This window comes from Chiloscyllium punctatum, chromosome 19 (genome assembly GCF_047496795.1).
Source record: "Chiloscyllium punctatum isolate Juve2018m chromosome 19, sChiPun1.3, whole genome shotgun sequence".
NCBI lineage: Eukaryota > Metazoa > Chordata > Chondrichthyes > Orectolobiformes > Hemiscylliidae > Chiloscyllium > Chiloscyllium punctatum.
The window spans coordinates 39,924,477-39,946,597 of record NC_092757.1 but is presented as its reverse complement, the minus strand read 5'-3'; positions in this window follow the sequence as shown (position 1 = coordinate 39,946,597).

Here is a 22,121-nt window from a genome sequence, read left to right as displayed (position 1 = left end):
GGATGTGGAAGGCTCCTTTAGGGCCTTGGATGGAGGTGAGGGAGGAGGTGTGGGCGCAGGTTTTGCAATTCCTGCGGTGGCAGGGGTAGGTGCCAGGATGGGAGGGTGGGTTGAAGAGGGGTGTGGACCTGACCAGGGAGTCACGGAGGGAACAGTCTTTGTGGAAGACAGAAAGGGGTGGGAAGGGAAATATATTCAAAGTTTGTGAGAAGATTTGTAGATCGGGTGCTCGTTGTGGTTCTGTTCGCCGAGCTGGGAATTTGTGTTGCAGACATTTCGTCCCCTGTCTAGGTGACATCCTCAGTGCTTGGGAGCCTCCTGTGAAGTGCTTCTGTGATCTTTCCTCTGGCATTTGTAGTGGTTTGAATCTGTCGCTTCCGGTTGTCAGTTCCAGCTGTCCGCTGCAGCGGTCAGTATATTAGGTCCAGGTCGATGTGCTTTTTGATTGAATCTGTGGATGAGTGCCATGCCTCTAGGAATTCCCTGTTGAGAACAGAGAACATCCAGGGAATTCCTAGAGGAATTCAAACCACTACAAATGCCGGAGGAAAGATCACAGAAGCGCTTCACAGGAGTCTCCCAAGCACTGAGGATGTCACCTAGACAGGGGACGAAATGTCTGCAACACAAATTCCCAGCTCGGCGAACAGAACCACAACAGGGAAATATATCCCTGGTGGTGATCTTTGCTTCCCTGATGATTGTTTGCCAGGTAATGATATGCAATTTAAAAGCATGGGCATGCTGAGGTTGCATACAATTAACAAGGGTTTGGACCTGCTAATTTATCATTTCCCAAAGCGGGATGCCAGCAGAGAATTCCCAAACCTCTTTAAAGGGGGCAACGGATTCTGAACATTTTGTAGACAACTGGTGACTTCTCCAAAGTCTGCTTGCCGCTGTGCTACTGTCATGATGACAATCTTAACAGTAATTTCAAACCAAGATATGATTTCCTCCACATTAACCCATGGCCTCGGGGGAAATACAATGGAATTTTTAATGGTTGTCCAATGCGTCCTGTATGCTAAGGTCATTAAAGTTTTGACATCCTGATGCAAGCAATTATAATAACTACAGATTTGTATTAACCAATTAAAAGATGATGTTGGGCACTTGAGTGGGTTGTGGGAGTGCTGAACCATGCTGTGAACTTCAAAGTGAGTCCAGGGCTGATCAAATGGAGTTTCACCGTTCATTATCCTTGGGAAAACAAATTCTTGGTTGCTAATTTTCTGTGAATTGTGAGACCTGGTGCCTTGTGCAGGACGAGAAAAAACTGGATGTGGATGAAAGAGCAGACTCTGAAACAGGGGTTGAATCAAGTCTGCTGGGACCTGCTTCAGTGGTTTCCTGAACACAGTCCGTCCAGGCACTAGGACCCAGTTGAGAACTTGCACCAGTATTTTGTGGTTGAGTAATGAGAGCTGGATCATCGTTTCTGGCAGCCTTTTGTCTCTGGTCAGCTTCCCTGCTTGGTCAGGAAGCAACAAAAGCAGCAATCTCATCTATTTGAGGATCGAAGTCAGGGGCAGAGGCAGTAAATGTGGGATACTGAGGGGATTGGGAGGCAGTGCATTGGGAAGGTTTTCTGGCGAGATCTCTGGAGATTGACTGCGATTTTTATTCTTTGAAGGTTGATGGCCTTTACACACTTCCTTAAATTCCTCTCGGCATTTGATCATATAAATCTTATCTCATGAGGGGTCACCATATCTACCCTCTATATTTGTTCTCCTATATCTGTTTTTTTCTCCAATAAAAAAAACTCTAGAATGCCAATAACCACGTGACCACCCACATAAATCTGAAGTAAAAGGAATATTATTTTTGCTATCACAAGTTTCTTTCCAAACAATATCAGCCGGTGATCCTGGAGGAACCAAGAGGTCTCCTACCTTACTCTCGACTCGAACATATATACCATGTCACCTGTCTATAGTTTTCGAGAGGAAACAGATGCAGGCCGCCCTTTCTCAGCGGGACAAGGTTTATTTGTCCCCAAGGGCAGCCCTTCCTTGGTATGGATGGAGTTCAGTGATCCCTTCGACTTGTAAACGATTGAACAAACAAAACAAATAGGCAAAAGACAGAGTACAAACTAAAAACTAAAACAGACAAGAGCTATCTTGGCAAAACAAACACCAGCACTGTCGTCAAATTCTCAAAGTGCGCTATAACTTTAAATATATGCCAACATTATTCCTTTCAAACTACGATATACTTTTTTGAATTTTTGCAGTCCGGGGCCAGCCTCATGGCTCAGTTTGGATCACGCAGACAGCCAGTTTCAGAATCGTATCATAAATCAATTTTATAATTTTAAAAATTACATGTGTTAAAAATTACAATAAACAAGGGATCCTGTCGACTATGCCAAACTGTTGAGGAAAATTTCGGAAACAGACCCTGAGTAGTGACCAACTTTATTAGTCATGATATATCGTGGGAGCACTTTAAAATCAAATGCTCGCAATACAATACATCTTTATATAGAATTTTTAGTAGTAATAAATATTTATATAGTACTTTAATTGACAAATTTCCAAGTCTGGACATGGTACGTTAAAATAGCCACTACATCGCCTACTTGCACTTTCAATAATAGACTGGAAGTTTTGCCAAAATGTATACCAGAGACGAATTGTCTACGTTGTGTGTGTCAACACTTTGCACTTGCATTACTGGAGTAAGAACTAAACGGATGTTTATAATATTTACTAACGCGCAGTCTGATAGTTAGCAATGTAAAGAGTCACCTTCCCAATACATTGTTGCAGAGATGCATAATAAAGAGAATTATTGTTCGTTTTAATAATGCTTGCATTCACTGTGGATAAAATTATTCTTTCTTCCTTGTAAAGTCAGGCCAGTCAAAATGTTAGGTAAACATTTCCCTGAGTAATCAATTTTTAGCCAAGCTAGATGTAAAACCTAAAAGTAATTTTAGGTTACAAAAAATTTCTTCCACACAGAGGAATAAAAACAAGTGTTTCTGAAAATCCGGGGGAGAGCTTCTGCCACCCAAAGAGTTCAAACAGCCCTAACCAGCTCTGAAAGAAATCTCAGAAAGCACCCTCCTTTAAAGGGAACAAGGAATGTTATATAAAAATACTCACAAGTTAAAAAAAGACATAGAAGACAGCTCAGGGAGAAGAGGACAGAATCAGAAGGATGGAAACAATAGATTTGCAAGACCAGAAGGAAGGTGGCATAAGAGACTGCATGGAATTTGAGAAATTAAGTTAATTTAATGTTTAGCAATTATTTTACTGGAATAACATTTTAACAGAGTTGGGGTCAGTCAGTGATTAGTTAAGGAAAATGGGACTCACATTTATTAGTAGTTTTTGTTTGGTATACACTGTTAAAATGAGGAAAATAAATTGTTTTCTTTACAAAAAACAGTGGAAATCAGGGGTTTTCTTTCACTTATGCACATTTTTAACAGTTTATAAGGTGAGGCAAGTTTTTCTGGGTGTTTTAGTTTCAATTATCAGAGGGATTCGACCTCTGCATCATAACATTAGTGAGACATGATTTCCCACACACACAGCCATGTTGACTATCCCGAATGAGCCCTTGCCTTTCCCAAATACATGTAAATGCTGCCCCTCAGGATTCCTTCCAATAATTTAATCACTACCAATGTTGAGCTCACTGGTCTATAATTCCCTGGCTTTTCCTTATCAACTTTCTTAACTAATAGTACAATGTTAGCTAACCTCCAGTTTTCCGGCACCATATTGATGTTACCAATATCTCAGCAATACCCCCAACAATCTCTTCCCTCACTACTTACAATGTTCGAGGGTACACCTGATAATGTCCCAGAGATTTATCCACCTTTGTGTGTTTTAAGATGTCCAGCACCTCCTCCTATGTCATATGGACATTTTTCAAGATGTCACTATTTATTTTCCCACATTCTATATCTTTCATATCCTTCTTCACAGTAACCACTAATACAAAATACTCATTTGGCACCTCTCCAAATCTTCATACCTGCAGTTCCACATGAAGGTGGCCTTGCTGATCTTTGAGGAGTCCTATTCTCTCCTTCGTTACCCTATTGTCCTTAATGTATTTGTAGAATCTCTTTGGATTCTCCTTAATCCTATTTGTCAAATCTATCTCATACCCCCTTTTTGCCCTCCTGATTTCCATCTTAAGTGCATTCCGACAGCCTTTATACTCATTTAAGGATTCAATCTATCTTTGCTGTCTGTACCTGAAACATGCTTCCATCTTTTTCTTGACCAAAACCTCAAATTCATTCGTCATCCAGCATTCCCTGCACCTAGCAGCATTGCCCTTCATCCTAACTGGAAAACACTGTCTCTGGACTCTAATTATCTCATTTCGGAATGCTTTGTATTTTCCAGCTGTCCCTTTACCTGTGAATACCTTCGCCCCACTCCCATCAACTTTTAAAGGTTCTTGCTTCATACCATCAAAATGGGCTTTTCTCATAATTAGAACGTTTGACTTTTAGATCGTCTATCCTTTTCCATCACTATTTTAAAACTAATAGAATTATAGTCACTGGCGTCAAAGTGTTCCCTCACTGACACCTCGGACACCTGCCTTGCTTTATTTTGAAAGAATAGCTCAGGTTATATACCTTCCCTGAAAGGTACATCATATACTATCTCAGAAAATTTTCTTGTACATGACTAAACAAATTCCTCTCCATCTAAAATCTTAACACAATTGCAGTCCCAGTCAATGTTTAGAAAATTAAAATCCCCTACCATAACCAACCTGTAGGCAGGTGAGCAGAGGTGGTGGGGTTGCCTTATTAGGTAAGAAATTAAGTTAAACCATTAGTAAGAAACAAAGTATGGTCAGATGGTGTAGAATCTGTGTGGGTCGAATTGAGGAAACGCAAATGTAAAAAAAAAACCATAGTTGGAGTCACAGGCCTCCAAACAGTTGTTAGGAGCTGGGGTGCAGGATAGACCAAGAGATAGAAAGGATGTGTGGGAAAGGCAAAGATACAGTGATCATGGGGGATTTAAATATGTAGGTGGACTGGGAAATCAGATTGGTAGTGGATTGCAAGAAATTTGTGGAATGTCAATGAGGTTGCTTTTTGGAGCAGCTTGTGGTGGAGCCCACTAGGGAACAGGCAACACTGGACTTAGTGTTGTGAATGAGGCAGACCTGATAAGGGAACTTAATGTGAAGGAACCCTTAGGAGGTAGTGATCATGACCAAATTTACTCTGAAATTTGAGAGGGAGAAGATAGAATTAGAGGTAAGTGTATTACAGCTGAATAAATAAATAAATAAATACAGGAGTTTCTGAAAGTAATTCAGGAGACACATCAGAGATTCACTCTGAGGAAAAAGAAGCATTGTTCAGGGAGGATGAGACAACCGCGGCTCACTGGGGAACTCAGGGATAGCGTAAAAGAAAAAGATAAAAGCATATAATGTGGCAAAGGGCAGTGGGAAACCAAATCATTGGGAAGCTTACAAAGACCAACAGAGGGCACCAAAAAAAGAAATAAGGAGGGAGAAGCTTAAATATGAGGGTAAGCTCGCCAGTAATATAAAGGAAATTTTAAGTGCTTCTTCAGAGATATAAAGGGCAAAAGAGAGGCAAAAGTGGACATTGGGCCATTGAAAAATAACACTGGAGAGATAGTTGTGGGGAACAAGGAAATGGCAGATTAACTGAATAATTATTTTGCATCAGTCTTCATGGTGGAAGACACGAGTAATGTCCCAAAAGTTCAAGGGGGTGAAGGGGCAGAGCTGAGTATGGTGGCCATCACCAAGGAGAAGGGGCTAGAAAAACGGAATCTCCTGAAGGTGGATAAATTACCTGGACCAGATGGACTACACCCCAGAGTTCTAAGGGATATAGCTGAAGAAATAGTGGAGGCATTGATGGTGATCTTTTGGGAATCACTAGAATCAGGGAGGGGCCCCAGAGGACTGGAAAATCCCCGTGACATCCCTGTTTAAAAAGGGAGAAAGGCAGAAGATGGGAAATTACAAGCTGATTAGCCAAACCTTGGTCATAGGTAAGATACAGGAATCCGTTGTGAGGATGAGATTTCTGAATACTTGGAAGTGCATGGTGAAATAGGGCAATGTCAGCATGGTTTCATCAAGAGGACGCCATGTCTGACAAACCTCCTGGAATTCTTTGAGTAAGTAAGTAATGAGCATGTTAGACCAAGGAGAACCAATGGATGTCAAGAAGGCCTTTGGCAAAGTGCTGCACAGGAGGCTGCTGAGCAAGATAAGGAGTCATGGTGTTAGAGGGAAGGTGCTCGCATGGATAGGAGCTTGAAAGCAGAGTGGGGATAAAAGGGTCTTTCTCAACCGATGATGGCATCTGATGAATGACAAGTAGAGTTCTGGCTTAGAGTTGGGAAAACAACTTTTCACTTTATACGTTAACGATCTAGATGAAGGAACTGAGGACATTCTGGCTCAGTTTGCAGATGATTCAAAGATAGGTAGAGGGACAGGCAGCATTGAGAAGGCAGGGAGGCTACAGAAGGATTTGGACAGGTTAGGAGAGTGGGCAAAGAAGTGGCAAATGGAGTACAATGTGAGAAAGGGTGAGGTCATGCACTTTAGTAGGAAGAATGGAGGTATAGAATATTTTTTAACTGGGGAGATAATCCCAATGTCTGAAGTGTAAAGAGACCTGGGAGTCCTAGTCCAGGGTGTTCAGAGAAGATTCACAAGATTGGTCGCAGAAATGAAAAGCTTACCATATGAGGAACGTTTGAGGACTGTGGGTTTGTACTCGATTGAGTTCACAACGATGAGGGAGGATTGAATTGAAATTTACAGAATAGCCTGGACAGAGTATGTTGGGAAAATGTTTCCATTGTTAGGAGAGACTAGAACCCAAATGAACAGCTTTAGAATAAGGGAAGATCTTTTAGAATGGATCTAAGGAGAAACCTCTTCAGCCAGAGAGCAGTGATTCGATGGAATTCATTGCAACTGAAGGCTGTGGAGGCCAGGTCATTGAGTATACTTAAGACTGAGATAGATAGGTTCTTGATTGTACAGGGGATCAAGTATTACATGGAAAAAAGTGGAATAAGGAATTGGAGCAACTTATCACCCAGAATTGAATGGTGGAGAAGAGTCGATGGGCTGAATGGCCTAACTTCTGCTCCTGTACCTTATAGCCTATTATTCTAACAGATAAATGAGACCTCCTTACAAATGTGTTTCTCAATTTTGCACTGACTATTGAGGGTCTTATTTACAATCCCGAAAAGGTGATCATCCCTTTCTTATTTCTGAGTTTCACACAAATAAATTCCCTGACTGTATTCCAGGAATTTCTTCCTTAAGTATCATTGTAGTGTGATCCTTAGTCAAAAACACTACTCGCCCTCTCTCTTGCCCCCCTTTCTATCCTTCCTATAACATCTATGCTCTGAAAAATTAACCTGCCAGTCCTGTCCCTCCCTGAGCCACATCTCTGTAATTGCTATGATATCCCAGTCCCATGTTCCCAACCATGCCCTGAGTTTGTCCACCTGACCTGAGAAGTTTCTTGCATTTAAATGAATGTAGTTCAATTCATCAGTCATACCTCGCCCTCTGCTTTGTTCCTGCCTGTACTGACTGTTTGACTTACTCCTTTTCCCAACTGTATCAGTCTCAGCCTGCTCTCTTTCCTCACCATCTCCCTGGGTTCCCCTTCCCCACTACCAACCCTCCCACTCTCCATTATTAGTTTAAATCCTCCTGAGCACCGGCAGCAAATCTCCCTGCAAATCCCTTTGCCAGAACATCAGTCCCCTTTGAATTATGGTGCAATTCGTCCTTCTAATACAGGTCACTTCTACCTCCGAAGCGGTAAGCACAGTTGCCTCACAGTTCCAGGGACCCAGGTTCAATTCCCACCTCAGGTGTGGAGTTTGCACATTCTCCCTGTGTCTGCGTGGGTTTTCTCTGGGTGCTCCAGTTTCTTCCCACAACCCAAAATGTGCAGATGAGGTGAAATGGCCAAGCTAAATTGCCCATAGTGTTTAGGTATGTGTAGGTTAGGTGCCTTAATCAGGGGTAAATGTAAGGGAATCGGTCTGGATGGCTTATTCTTCAGAGAGTCGGTGTGGACTTGTTATGTTGAAGGGCCTGTTTCTACACTGTAGGGGTTCTGTGATTCTAAAGTGCCATTGTTTTGATCTTTCTACCACAAAGTTCCAAAACAATGCAATAGCTTATGAAACGGTAATTACTGCTGCGAGAATTTGAGGAAAACAGTGTCAACACTGAAAGTACCTCAAACAAAGAGCAGCTCTTATAGCCACACTTTTTCCGAGAGAGAGTAAGATTGTGAGAGAGAAAATGTAGAAAGTGAGAGAGAGTGAGAGACACAGACAAAGAGAGAGACAGAGAGAGAGAGAGAGAGAGAGAGAGAGAAGAGGAAACATCAGACAGATACAAACAGGAGTTAAGGAAAGACATGGTGAGATTAGAGAGGTGATATTCATCAGTCTGGGGGATCACACCTCTCTCGATGATCTCTCCCTCTCCCTGTCTCCCGTTAGGGACAGTCCATGATCCTGGGCTTGCTTCAGCAAAGCTAGTTCAGGGAGGGGTGGTGAGGTTAAAGAATGATAACTGCGAATCAAAGATAAGTACTACCCACATTTACACGCAGAGTTGGACAGAAACACACTGACACTCAGCCTGTGTTCACTCCACACTGCAAAAAGGACGTTGGCTATCAGAACCTGGTTGAAATACGTCACTTAAAGACCACCCTTCGACTCCAGTCCAAGTTCATTCCGGTCAGTTCCCAAATCCCTCTAACTGGAGTACACCTCTCCCAGAGATGGAGCACAGACAGAGTCAGCTTTATGAGATTGGAGGGGGAGGGAGGAAGTGTGAGAGAAAATACCAAGGAAATAGTTTAGTTCAGATTGCCTTGGTCTAATCCTGTTTTGCATTTGACTGTCTTGGAATGAAAGAGATCAAATTCCTTTTAGCTTTGAGTTTTCCTTTTGATTGATGTAAAAATCACAATAGGCAATTGTCAGGAATCCAACCCAGGTCGCTTGCTTGGAAGGCAGCTACATTCACCAGGATACCACCTTCGCTGCACACTTTAACACAACATAATCCTCAAACTGTGGAGAAGGATTTAAAATTAGAGAGCTTGGAGAAATGTACAGTGATATCTTGTGAAAAGTGTCCATCTTCCAGAGAGGAGGTGCTAGACATCTTAAAATGTATAAGGGTGGATAAATCCACAGGGCCTGATCAGGTATATCGGAGAACGTTGCAGGAAGTTCAGGAATTGCTGGGCCTCTTACTGAGATATTTACATCATCAATGACCACGGTTTAGGTACCATAAGGCTAGAGGGTGGCTAATGTTGTGCAATTATTTAAGAAAGCTGGTAAGGAAAATGCAGGGAACTATAGACCAGTGAACCTGACATCTGTGGTGGGTAAGTTGTCAGAGCGGATTCAGACAGAGAGGGTATACACATATTTGGAAAGACAGGGATTGATTAGGGATAGTCAATATGGGTTTGTGCATAGGAAATCATGTGTCACTAACTTGATTGAGTTTTTTGAAGATATCATGAAGAAGATTTATAAAGGAAGATCATTTTACGTTGTCTATATGGAGTTCAACAAAGTTCTGGGTGCAGGTTTGCTCGCTGAGCTGGAAGGTTCATTTCCAGACGTTTTATTACCGTACTAGGCAACATCTACTAGACAACAGTGGGCCTCCAGGTAAAGCACCATTCATGATTCCTGCTTTCTATTTATATATTTGGGTTTATTTGGATTGGTAATGTCATTTCCAGTGATGTTGTCATTTCCTGTTCTTTTTCTCAAGGTGTGGTAGATGGGGTCTAACTCGATGTGTATGTTGATAGAGATCCGTTTGGAATGCCATGCTTCCAGGAATTCTCGAGCATGTCTCTGTTTGACATGTCCTCGGATGGCTGTATTGTCCCAGTTGAAGTAGTTTCCTTCCCTATCTGTATGTAAGGATATTAGTGAGAGAGGGTCATGTCATTTTGTGGCTAGTTAATGTTCATGGTCCTTGAAAGTGGATTTGCAGTTAGTCAAGGGACTGAAGAAGGCATTTGCTATGCTTGCCTTTATTGGTCAGTGCATTGAATATGGAGTTGGGATGTCATGTTCGGGCTGAGAAGGACATTAGTGAAGCCACTTTTGGAATACTTTCTTTTCAATTCATTTTGTGGTATGTGGGCATCGCTGGCTGGCCAGCATTTATTGCCTGTCCCTAGTTGCTCCTTTACAAGGTGGTGATGAGCTGCCTCCTTGAATCACTTCCATCCCCGTGCTGTGGCTTAACCCACAACGCCATTAAGGAGGGAATTCCAGGATGTTGACCCAGCGACAGTGATGGAACACCAATAAATTTCCAAGTTAGGCTTGTGAGTGGCTTCATGTTCCTGTATTCTGCTACTCTTGTCCTTCCAGGTGGAAGTGGTCATGGGTTTGGAAGGTGCTATCTGAGGATTTTGGCTTAATTTCTGCAGTGCATCTTGTGGATAACACACACTGCTGCTGCTGACCACCAGTGACTGTTGAAGCTGCATCCATCCAGGCAAGTGGAGAATATTCCATTACACTCCTGACTAGTGCTTTGTGGATGGTGGATAGGTTTTTGGGAACCAGGAGGTGAGTTACGCTACTTGCATTTCCCCTGCTCTTGCAGCCACTGCATTTATGTGTTGTGTCCAGTTGAGTTTCTGACCAATGATAACTCTCAGGCTGTTGGGAGTGGGTGACTCAGTATTGGCACCACCACTGAATGTAAAGGAATGGTGCTTAGTTTGTCTCTTATTGATTATGGTCATAGCCAGACATTTGTGTAGCATGAATATTACTTGCCACTTGTCAGCCCAAGCCTGGATAGTTTCCAGATCTTGTTGAATTTGAACATAGAACAATAGAGCACATACAGACCCTTTGGGCCTCAATGTTGCATCGACCTGTGAAACTGCTCTGAAGCCACCACTCCATTATCATCTATATATTTATCCAATGATTATGTAGGTGCCCTTAAAGGTGATGAGTTTACCAATGTCGTCGGCAGGGCATTCCATCACCCTACTACTCTAGCTTTGTGCCCTCGTGCTAGCCATCACCATCAAATGAAAAATCAAATCTCACTGTCCACACTATCTAATCCTCTGATCATCTAGAATGCACCTATTAAGTCACCTCTTAATCTTCTTCTCTCTAATGAAAACAGCCTCAGATTCCTCAGCCTTTCCTCTTAAGATCTTCCTTCCAAACCAAGCAACATTCTGGTAAATCTTCTCTGCACCTTTTCCAAAGCTTTCACATCCTTCTTATAATGCAGTGACCAGAACTGTATGCAATACTCCAAGTGTGGCCACACCGGCTTTTGCTGCAACATGACCTCCTGGCTCCGAAACACAATGCATCTCCCAATGAAGCTTTCTTAACAATCCTACCAACCTGGGTGGCAAATTTCAAGGATCTATATATATGGGCACTGAATCTTTTTGTTCATCCACACTACCAAGAATCTTACAATTAGCTCAGTACACTATATTTCTGTTACTCCTTCCAAAGTGAATTAACCCACACTTTTCCACATTAAACTCCAAATGCCAACTCTCAACCCAGCTCTGCAGCTTATCTATGTCCCTCTGTAACCTGTAACATCTTTCCACACTGTCCGCAACTCCACTGACCTTGGTGTCATCTGCAAATTTACTAACCCATCCTTCTACGCCCTCATCCAGATCATTTATAAAAATGGCAAACAGCAGTGACCTCAAAACAGATCCTTTCAGTTCACCACTAGCAACTGAACCTCAGGGTGAACATTTCCCATCAACCACCACTCCGTCTTCTTACAGTTAGCCAATTTCTGATCCAAGAGTGATTAATCACTCTCAATCCCTTGCCTCCATAAATTCAGCAATAGCCTACCATGGGGAACCTTGTCAAACACATTACTGATACCCATACATATCAATCTACCCTCATCCATGCACCTCGTTACAATCTCAAAGAACTCAATAAGATTCGTGAGGCATGATCACAAAACCGTGTTGGTTATCCCTAATCAAATTATTACTTTCTAGATGATTAAAAAGCCTATCTCCTACAATTCTTACCAACAGCCGAAGTAAGGCTCACCGGTCTATAATTACCAGGGTTGTATCTATTACCTTTATGGAACAAGGGGACAACATTTGCTATCCTCCAGTCTTCCGGCACTATTCCTGTAGACAATGGCAACATAAAGATCAAAGCCAAAGGCCCTGCAATCTCCTCTATAGTTTCCTGGAGAATTGTAGGATAAATCCCATCCAGCCCAGGGGACTTATCTATTTTCACAATTTCCAGAATTCCTAATACTTCCTAGTTATGAACCTCAATACCATCTACTCTAAGAGCCTGTATCTCAATATTCTGCTCGACAATATTGTCTTTTTCCTGAGTGAATACTGGTGAAAATGATTAACTTAGAGCCTCTCTTACCTCTTCGGACTCCACACACAAATTCCCACTGTTGTCCTTGACAGGCCTTAGTCTTACTCTCGTTTTATTTCTGATATACTGAGAGAAAGCTTTAGGGTTTTCCTTGGTCCTACCTACCAAAGACTTCCCATGTCCCCACCTGGCTCTTCTTCGCTCTCACTTTTGGTCCTTCATGGCTAAATTGTAACTCTCAAGTGCCCTAACTGAGCTTTCATGTCTCACCTTTACATAAGCCTTCTTCTTCCCCTTGACAAGAGATTTGAATACTTTCATAAACTGCTGTTGCCTTGCTTGACCACTTCCTCTCTGCCTGACAAGTACCTACTTATCAAGGACGCAAAGTAGCTTTCACTTGAATAAGCTCCACATTTCAGTTGTGCTCATCCCCTCATTCCTTTCCGGTTCTATGCATTCTAAGTCTTGCCTAATAATTGCCTTTGCCCCAGTTGTAACTCTTGCTCTGTGGTGTATACCTCTCATTTTCGATTGCTAAAGTAAACATAACCAAATTGTGGTCACTATCACCTCAGTGCTCACCGACCTCCAAATCTAACCCCTGGTCGTGTTCATTACCCCGTACCAAATCCAATGTGGCATCACCCCTTGTTGGCTGGTCTACGTACTGTGTCAGGAAACCCTCCTGCACACATTGGACAAAAACTGACCCATCTAAGGTTCTTGAACAATAGCATTTTGAAACAATATTTGGCAAGTTTAAAATTCCCCATAACAACTCCCCCGTTACTTTCTCTCCTATCCAGAATCATCTTTGCAATCCTTTCCTTTACATCTCTGGAACTTTTCAGAGGCCTTTCGAAAACACCCAACAGGGTGACCTCTCCTTCCCTGTGTCTAACCTCTGCCAATATTACCTCAGTAGACGAGTCCTTATTAAGTGTCCTTTTTGCCACTGTAATACTGTCCTTGACTTAAAATGTCATGCATCCCTCTGTTTGACGATCTTCTCTGTTCTTTCTGAAACATCTAAATCCCAGAACCTGTAACAAACATTCCTGTCTCTGCTCCATTCATGTCTCCAAAATGGCCAGAACATCGAAGTCCCAGATACTAACCCATGCTGCAAGTTCACCCACCTTATTCTGAATGCTCCTGTTGTTGAAGTAGATACTCTTCAAACCATCTTTCTGCCTGCTGCTACATTCTTACGACCTGATCTCACTACCCTCAATCCCCTGGACAATGGAGCTACAATTCCAGTTTTCATCTCCCTGTTGAATTAGTTGAAATCCTCCCAAAGTGCGTAAACAAACCACCAATCCCATCCCCCGTAACAGCGCCCTGTTCTTGTTACCTCTCTGGTTCAGGTGAAAACCATCCCATTTGTAGAGATTCAACCTACACAATTATTCAGGTATATGACTCCCTCCCTCCCGCACCATCCCTGAAGCCACGTGTTCATCTCCCTCTTCTTATTCCTCACCTTGCTCGCACATGGCATGGATAACAACTCTGTTTATTCTTGTTCCAAGCTTTCATGCTAGCTTCTTGAATTTCTGCCTTACATCCCCTTCCCTTTTTCTACACATGCCGTTGGTGCCTCTGTGACCATGACTTGGAGCTGACCCCCACTCCCCCTTTAGGATCCCAAGAACATGATCCGAGACATCACAAACTCTGGCACTTGGGAGGCAACACACCAACCATGAGTCTCTCTCTCGTTCCCACAAAACCTCCTGTCTGTCCCCCAAAATATGGAGTCCCCGATGACTAATGCTTTGCTCCTCTTCCCCCTTCCCTTCTGAGCAACAGGGACAGACTCTGTGTGACAGAATTGTGCACCATGGCTTACCCATGGGAAGTTGAAACCCCCAACAGTAATCAAAATGGTATAATTATTATTGAGAGGAAACGGCCACAGGGGATTCCTGCACTGTCTGCTTGTTCCCTTTCCAGCCCCTGACTGGAACTCATCTGCCATTTTCCTGTATCTGAGGTGTGACTACTTCCCTGTAACTCCTATCAATAACCCCCTCAACCCCCCGAATGATCTGAAGTTCATCCAGCTCCAGCTCCCGTTCCCTAACACGGTTTCGAAGCAGCTGGAGTTGGGTGCACTTCCCACAGATGAAGTCAGCAGGGACACTAATGGTGCTACATTGCCTCTCACATGCTACAGGAGGAACATTCAACCTCCATTTCCACTGTTCTGAATTCCCAAAGAGACTACTGAAAATAAAACTAGTAACCTTACCAAATCGGTGCACATAACATTTTTTTGGTTCGAGGAGGAGGATGGGTGGGAGACACTATAACCTCACTTACCCAGCCGTCCCATGATCGCTCCTGTACAGTGTACACTCCGTCTGTTCATGAGGTAAGCTTTTTATAGGATTTATTTAATGTCCCAGCAGCCCCCAGTTTTCACTCTCACTGCACAATGCTGCAACAATGGAGGCTGCAGATTCATAAGGTAAGCTTTTTTCCGCCACAGACAGCTTCAGTGTCTGAGGAGTTGTGAATGGTGCTCACCTTATGATGCAGAAGGTCATTGATGAAGCAGCTGAAGGTGGTTGGGTATAGAAACTCCTGCAGAAATAACCTGGAGCGGAATTGACTGACCTCCAACAAGCACAACCATTTTTCCGATGTGTCAGGTATGACACTGACCACTGGGGAGTTTGCCCCCTGATACACATTAATTCCAGTTTTGCTCGGGCTCCTTGATGCTACACTTGGCCGGAACTAACCTTGGTGTCACCTCCGGAACTGCATTCTTGTTGTCCGTATGTGAACCAAGGCTGTAATGGGTTCAGGAGCTCAATGGTTCTGGTGGAACCCAAACAGAATGTCATTACTTATTGCGAAGCAGATGCTGCTTGATAGCACAGTTGATGACAAATGTGTTCAATTCTGATCTCCCTGCTATGGAAAAGATGTTGTGTGACTTGAAAGTGTTCAGAAAATATTGATGAGGAATTTGCTAAGATTGGATGGTTTGAGCTACAGGGAAAGTCTGACGAGGCTGGGCTGATTTTCCCGGAAGTATCAGAAGCTGAGTTGTGACAGTATGGAAGTTTATAAGATCATGAGGGACATGGATTGGGAGAATAGTGAAGGACTCCAACCAGGGTAGGGGAGTCTAAAACTAGAGGAGATAAGTTTAAGGTGAGGGGGAAAATATTTAAAAGGGAATAAAGGGGCAAATTTTCACACAGATGGTGGTGCAAGTTTGGAATGAAATGCCAGAGCAAATAGTGGAGTTGGTGCAATTCCTATATTTAAAAAGGTACATAAACAGGCCAAGTTTAGTGGGATAAGTGCAAATGATGTGATATGGGACTAGATTAATATAAGATATCTGATTGGCATGGATGAGTCACACTGAAGGGAATATTTCCATCCTGTACAACTCTATCACTGTATAAACATACTTAAAAAGACCTTTATCAGGCCAAATTAAATCAAGTTATTGTTGATCCATCGCAGGTGATATCAGGTAAGATGACAATAACTTATGCATTCGGGAGATTTTAAGGAGCATTTTAAACATGAGAAGGAGCTCTTTAATTGGAAGGATTTAGAGATGGAGTCCAGAAATTGAGTCCGTTCAGTAACACAGGATTGTTCTCAATTGTCAAACTTACTTTTGATTCTGGAATTCTTACCTACCATTTCATTTGACTTAATTCAATGAAATCGATAATTTTGTCGATCATTTTACCAGCTGGTAACATTTATATCACAGCAGAACATTTAATACGTTCCGATTGAGTTTATACCACAAGAGTCACACCAATCTGGTTTTTTTTCAGTTTTCAGTGGCAGCAGCTACTTGAAGGGCAGGAGCTGGCACCAGGGGCCTGCCGGGAGCGGTGAGTCACTGATTGGTGCTTTTAAATTTGAAGTCAGAGAGCAGAGGTTTCTGGGAAAGGAGGGACTTCTTATTTTTATTTCCATCCTGCTATATAAGTCAGTGTTTTCTCAACCCGAGACCCTAGCTTTGTAGGGCCTCCCACCCAACCACCTCCTCTAATCATAAAGACGAGGGGCATATTAGCTAAGCATCTCTTTTTGACTTTGTGACTAGGGGACTAGCAGGAATGGCAGTGCAGGGAGAGCAATGTTCCTCCTGCATGATGTTTGAGGTCAGGGATGTCATTAGTGTCCCATCCAAGTACATCTGCAGGAAGTGCACCTAACTCTCGCTCCTCCAAGACCATGTTAGGGAACTGGAGCGGGAGCTGGATGAACTTTGGATCATTCGGGAGGCAGTGGCTGTGATAGATAGGAGTTATAGGGAAGTGGTTACTCCTCAGCAAAAAGAAAGCTGGGTGATTGTTCGAAAGGAGGAAAAACATGTATACCATTTTGGATACTGTTGAGGGGGATGACTTACAAGGGGGAAGCAGTGGGGCCCAGGTCTCTGGCACAGAACATGTCCCTGTTGTACAGAAGGAAAGGAGGGAAAGGAGAAGAGTGTTCGTCATTGGGGCCTCAATAGGGATGTAAGGCAGGATTTCAGGGAGCTAGGGTGGAAGCTGAGAGTGAGAACAAACAGAGTTGTTACCTCTGGTTTGTTACCCGTGCCACGTGATAGCGAGGCAAGGAATAGGGAGAGATATCAGCTGAACACATGGCAGTAAGGATGGTGCAGGAGGGGGGGTTTCAGGTTTTTGGATAATTGGGGCTCATTCTGGGGAAGGTGGGACTTGTACAAACAGGACGGTCTTCACTTGAACCAGAGGGATACTAATATCCGGGGTGGGAAATTTGCTGGTGCTATTTGAGTGGGTTTAAACTCGCTCAGTAGGGGGATTGGGAACCGGAGGTGTAGTTGCAGTGCACAGGAGGATGAAAGTAGGAAGGACAGGAACAGGAATTCAGGGTCACAGGTAGGTGAGATTGCAGCATGGATAGGTACCTGGGACTTCGATGTTGTGGCCATTTCGGAGACATGGATAGAGCAGGGTGAGGAATGGATGTTGGAGGTTCCAGGGTTTAGATCTTCCATTAAGAACAGGCAAGGCAGTTAAAGAGGGGGAGGTGTGGCCTTGTTAGTCAAAGATAGTACAACGGTGGCTGAGAGAAGTTTTGATGAGGACGCGTCTACTGAGGTAGTGTGGGCTGAGGTTAGAAACAGGAGAGGAGAGGTCACACTGCTTGGAATTTTTTATAGGCCTCCGCAGAGTTCCAGGGAGGTGGAAGAGAGGATTAACAAAATTATTCTGTGTAGGAGTGAAAGGAACAGGGTGGTCATTATGGGGGACGTTAACTTCCCCAACATTGACTGGAAATGTTATAACTCTAGTAAGTCGGATGGATCAGTTTTTGTCCAATGTGTACAGGAGGGTTTCCTGATACAGTATGTCGAAGGGCCAACAAGAGGGGAGGCCACACTGGATCTGGTGCTTGGTCATGAACCAGGCCAGGTGTTTGATTTAGTTCTGGTGAGCACTTTGGAGAGAGTGACCATAATCCAGTTCCGTTTAGTTTAGTGATGAAAAGGGATAGGTACGTGCCACAAGTCAAGAGTTATCGATGGGGCAAGGGCAATTATAATGCGATTAGGTAAGAATTCGGATGCATAGAATGGGGTAGAAAAGTGCAGGGGATGCAGACAACGGAAATGTGGAGCTGGTTTAAGGAACAGATATTGTGTGTCCTTGATAGGTATGTCCCTGTCAGGCAGGGAGGAAGTGATAAGGTCAGGGAACTGTGGTTTACTACAGAAATTGCATCTCTTGTTAAGCAGAAGAAGAAGGATGCTTTTGTGTTGATGAGGCAAGATGGTTCAGATGAGGCGATGGAGAGTTACAGATCAGCAAGGAAGGATTTAAAGAGAGAGTCAAGAAGAGCAAAGAGAGGACAGGATCAGTCTTTAGCAAATAGAACAAAGGAGGACTCTAAAGCTTTCTTTAGGTTTGTGAGGAATAAAAGGATTATTAGGGTAGGAATAGGGCCAGTCAAAGACAGAAGTGGGAAGTTGAGTGTGGACCCTGTCAAAATCGGAGCGGTGTTAAATGAACAATTCTCATCAGTGTTCACTCAGGAAAAGGAGAATATTGTAGAGGAGAAGAATGAGGTACAAGATATTAGACTAGAAAGGAGCAACGTTAGTTAAGCTCAGGTGTTATCAATTCTAGAAGGAGTGAAAGTAGGCAAGTCCCCTGGGCCAGATGGGATTTATCTGAGGATTCTCTGGGAAGCTAAGGAGGAGATAGCAGAGCCTTTGGCTTTGATATTTGAGTCATTATTGTCTACAGGTTTGGTACCAGAACACTGGAGGATTGTCCTTGTTCAAGAAGGGCAGTAGAGATGACCCAGTTAATTATAGATCAGCGAGCCTTACTTCTGTTGTAGGAAAGGTTTTGGAAAGGATTAGAAGAGATAAGATTTATAATCATCTAGCAAGCAACAATTTGATTTCATATAGTCAACATGGTTTCGTCAAGGGCAGGTCATGTCTCACAAACCTCATTGAGTTCTTTGAGAAAGTGACCAAGCATGTAGATGAGGGTAGGGCAGTTGACGTGGTATCCATGGACTTCAGTAAAGCCTTTGATAAGGTTCTACATGGTAGGCTAATGGAAAAAATGCAGAGGCATGGAATTGAGGGTGATTGAGCAGTTTGGATTAGAAACTGGCTTTCTGAAAGAAGGCAGCGAGTGTTGGTTGATGGAAAATATTCAGCCTGGAGTACAGTTACTAGTGGTGTGCCACAAGGATCTGTTTAGGGGCCACTGCTGTTTGTCATTTTTATAAATGACTTAGACACAGGCATAGGTGGATGGACTAGTAAATTTGCAGATGACACTAAATGGTGGGCGGCACTGTGGCACAGTGGTTAGCACTGCTGCCTCACAGCGCCAGAGACCCAGGTTCAATTCCCGCCTCAGGCGACTGACTGTGTGGAGTTTGCACGTTTCATTGGTAGAGGGATTGAGTTCAGGAACTGCAATATCATGCTGCAACTATACAAAATGCTAGCATGGCCACACTTGGAATATTGTGTACAGTGTGCCCTGTGTCTGTGTGGGTTTCCTCCGGGTGCTCCAGTTGTGCAGGTCAGGTGAATTGGCCATGCTAAATTTCCCATAGTGTTAGGTAAGTGGTAAATGTAGGGGTATGGGTAGGTTGCGCTTCGGCGGGTCGGTGTGGACTTGTTGGGCCAAAGGGCCTTTTTCCACACTGTAATCTAATCTAAAGTTGGTGGAGTAGTGGACAGTTTGGAAGAATGTTATAGGTTGCAGGGGGACTTGGATAAACTGCAGAATTGGGCTGAGAGGTGGCAAATGGAGTTCAATGCAGGCTAAACTTGAGGTGATACACTTTGGGAAGAATAACAGGAAGGCAGAGTACTGGGTCAATGGAAAGATTCTTGGGAGTGTGGATGTGCAGAGGGATCTTGGGATCCATGTGCACAGATCTATGAAAATTGCCACCCAGGTGTATAGTGCGAGTAAGAAGGCATATGGTGTGTTAGGTTTCATTGGTAGAGGGATTGAGTTCAGGAACTGCAATATCATGCTGCAACTATACAAAATGCTAGCATGGCCACACTTGGAATATTGTGTACAGTTCTGGTTGCCCCATTACACAAAGGATGTGGAAGCATTGGAAAAGGTGCAGAGGAGATCTACCAGGATGTTGCCTGGTCTGGAGGGAAGGTCTTATGAGGAAAGACTGAGACATTGGAAAGAAGAAGGCTCAGAGGGATTTGATAGAGACATACAAGATGATCAGAGGATTACATAGGGTAGACAGTGAAAGTCTTTTTCCTAGGATGACGACATCTGTGTGTACGAGGGGGCATAACTACAAATTGAGGGGTGTTAGATTTAAGACAGATATCAGTGGCAGGTTCTTTATGCAAAGAGTGGTAAGGGTATGGAATGTCCTACCTGCTAATGTAGTCAACTCAGCCACATTAGGGAGATTTAAATAATCCTTAGATAAGCACATAGATGATGATGGGATAATATAGGGGGATCAGCTGAGAATAGTTCACTGGTCGGCGCAACATCGAGGGCCAAAGGGCCTGTTCTGCACTGTTTGGTTTTATGTTCTATATTCTAATCCAAGCAGACAGATGAGAATTCAAAATCGAGAATTTGGAGGACAATATGCATGTGTCGGTTATTACGTTAACTGGATGATGAGGAAATTGAATTTGTTGGGAAGGCAAACCAGGTAAAGGAAGAAATCTGGATAAAGCAAATGTGTGGAGTTTATAATCTGCGCTTAGACTGATAGGGTCCCGAGCTCACAATAGAATGAATGACTGATTTGCTAATTATGAACTGAGGCAGGGATGGATGTAGGAGCCATTTCACAGATGGAAACAATGACTCTTGGTGACGATGTGGACATGTGTTTGAATTGATCTCAGGCTCAATTCGGAAGCAACATGCGAACAGAAATCAGAGAAGTTCTCATTGACTCCATCGAGCTCACTGAGAGCCACAAAACATTTCCATGGAAGCACTGAGGATGTTGGCGCATCCACAATATCCGACCCCATTCCTGAGCATGGGATCTCATCTGTAACTGAGCTCTCTGGTTGGAGCTTGTATTCTCCCGATCAACACAGCAGCTGATTCGGGGAAAGAAATAAATGACAAAAGGAAGTGATGTCAGCATCAGGCCGGGGGGGAACTGAATGGAAACACAAGTATTGCTGAAAATACACCTATAATCAAAAGACACAGATTTCTTTCACAGTATATTATTTAATCTTTATAAAAGGAAACTTCTCGTATTTTTAAATTCTGTCCAGAAGTGTGTATCAGAGAATTCCATGAGCAGGAGTATCCAGGAGCCTATCATTGCTGTTCCCACATTGGCATGTAGTGAATGATGCTACTTTCCTTTAGATCTTTTTGGTTTGGTATTGGTTCACTGTCTGAGAAGTGATTATTTGGAATGAATTTCTTTTTTCAGGCCGATCTAATTTCCCTTTCAGTTAATCCTTTCTTGTTTAACTTTCGATGAACTGTTGCTCATTGCTAACAGCACTTTGCTTTGCACCTGCAGTCATAGAGTTATAGAGTCATTGAGATGTACAGCATGGAAACAGACCCTTCGGTCCAACCCGTCCATGCTGACCAGATATCCCAACCCAATCTAGTCCCACCTGCCAGCACCCGGCCCATTATCCCTCCAAACCCTTCCTATTCATATACCCATCCAAATGCCTCTTAAATGTTGCAGTTGTACCAGCCTCCACCACATCTTCTGGCAGCTCATTCCATATGCGTACCACACTCTCCATGAAAATGTTGCCGCTCAGGTCTCTTTTATATCTTTCCCCTCTCACCCTAAACCTATGCTCTCTAGTTCTGGACTCCCCGACCCCAGGGAAAAGACTTTGTCTATTTATCCTATCCATGCCCCTCATAATTTTGTAAACCTCTGAAGCTCCAGAGAAAACAGCCCCAGCCTGTTCAGTCTCTCCCTGTAGCTCAGATCCTTCAACCCTGGCAAAATCCTTGTAAATCTTTTCCTAACCCTTTCAAGTTTCACAACATCTTTCCAATAGGAAGGAGACCAGAATTGCGCGCAATATTCCAACAGTAGCCTAACCAATGTCCTGTACAGCCGCAACATGACCTCCCAACTCCTGTACTCAATACTCTGACCAATAAAGGAAAGCATACTAAA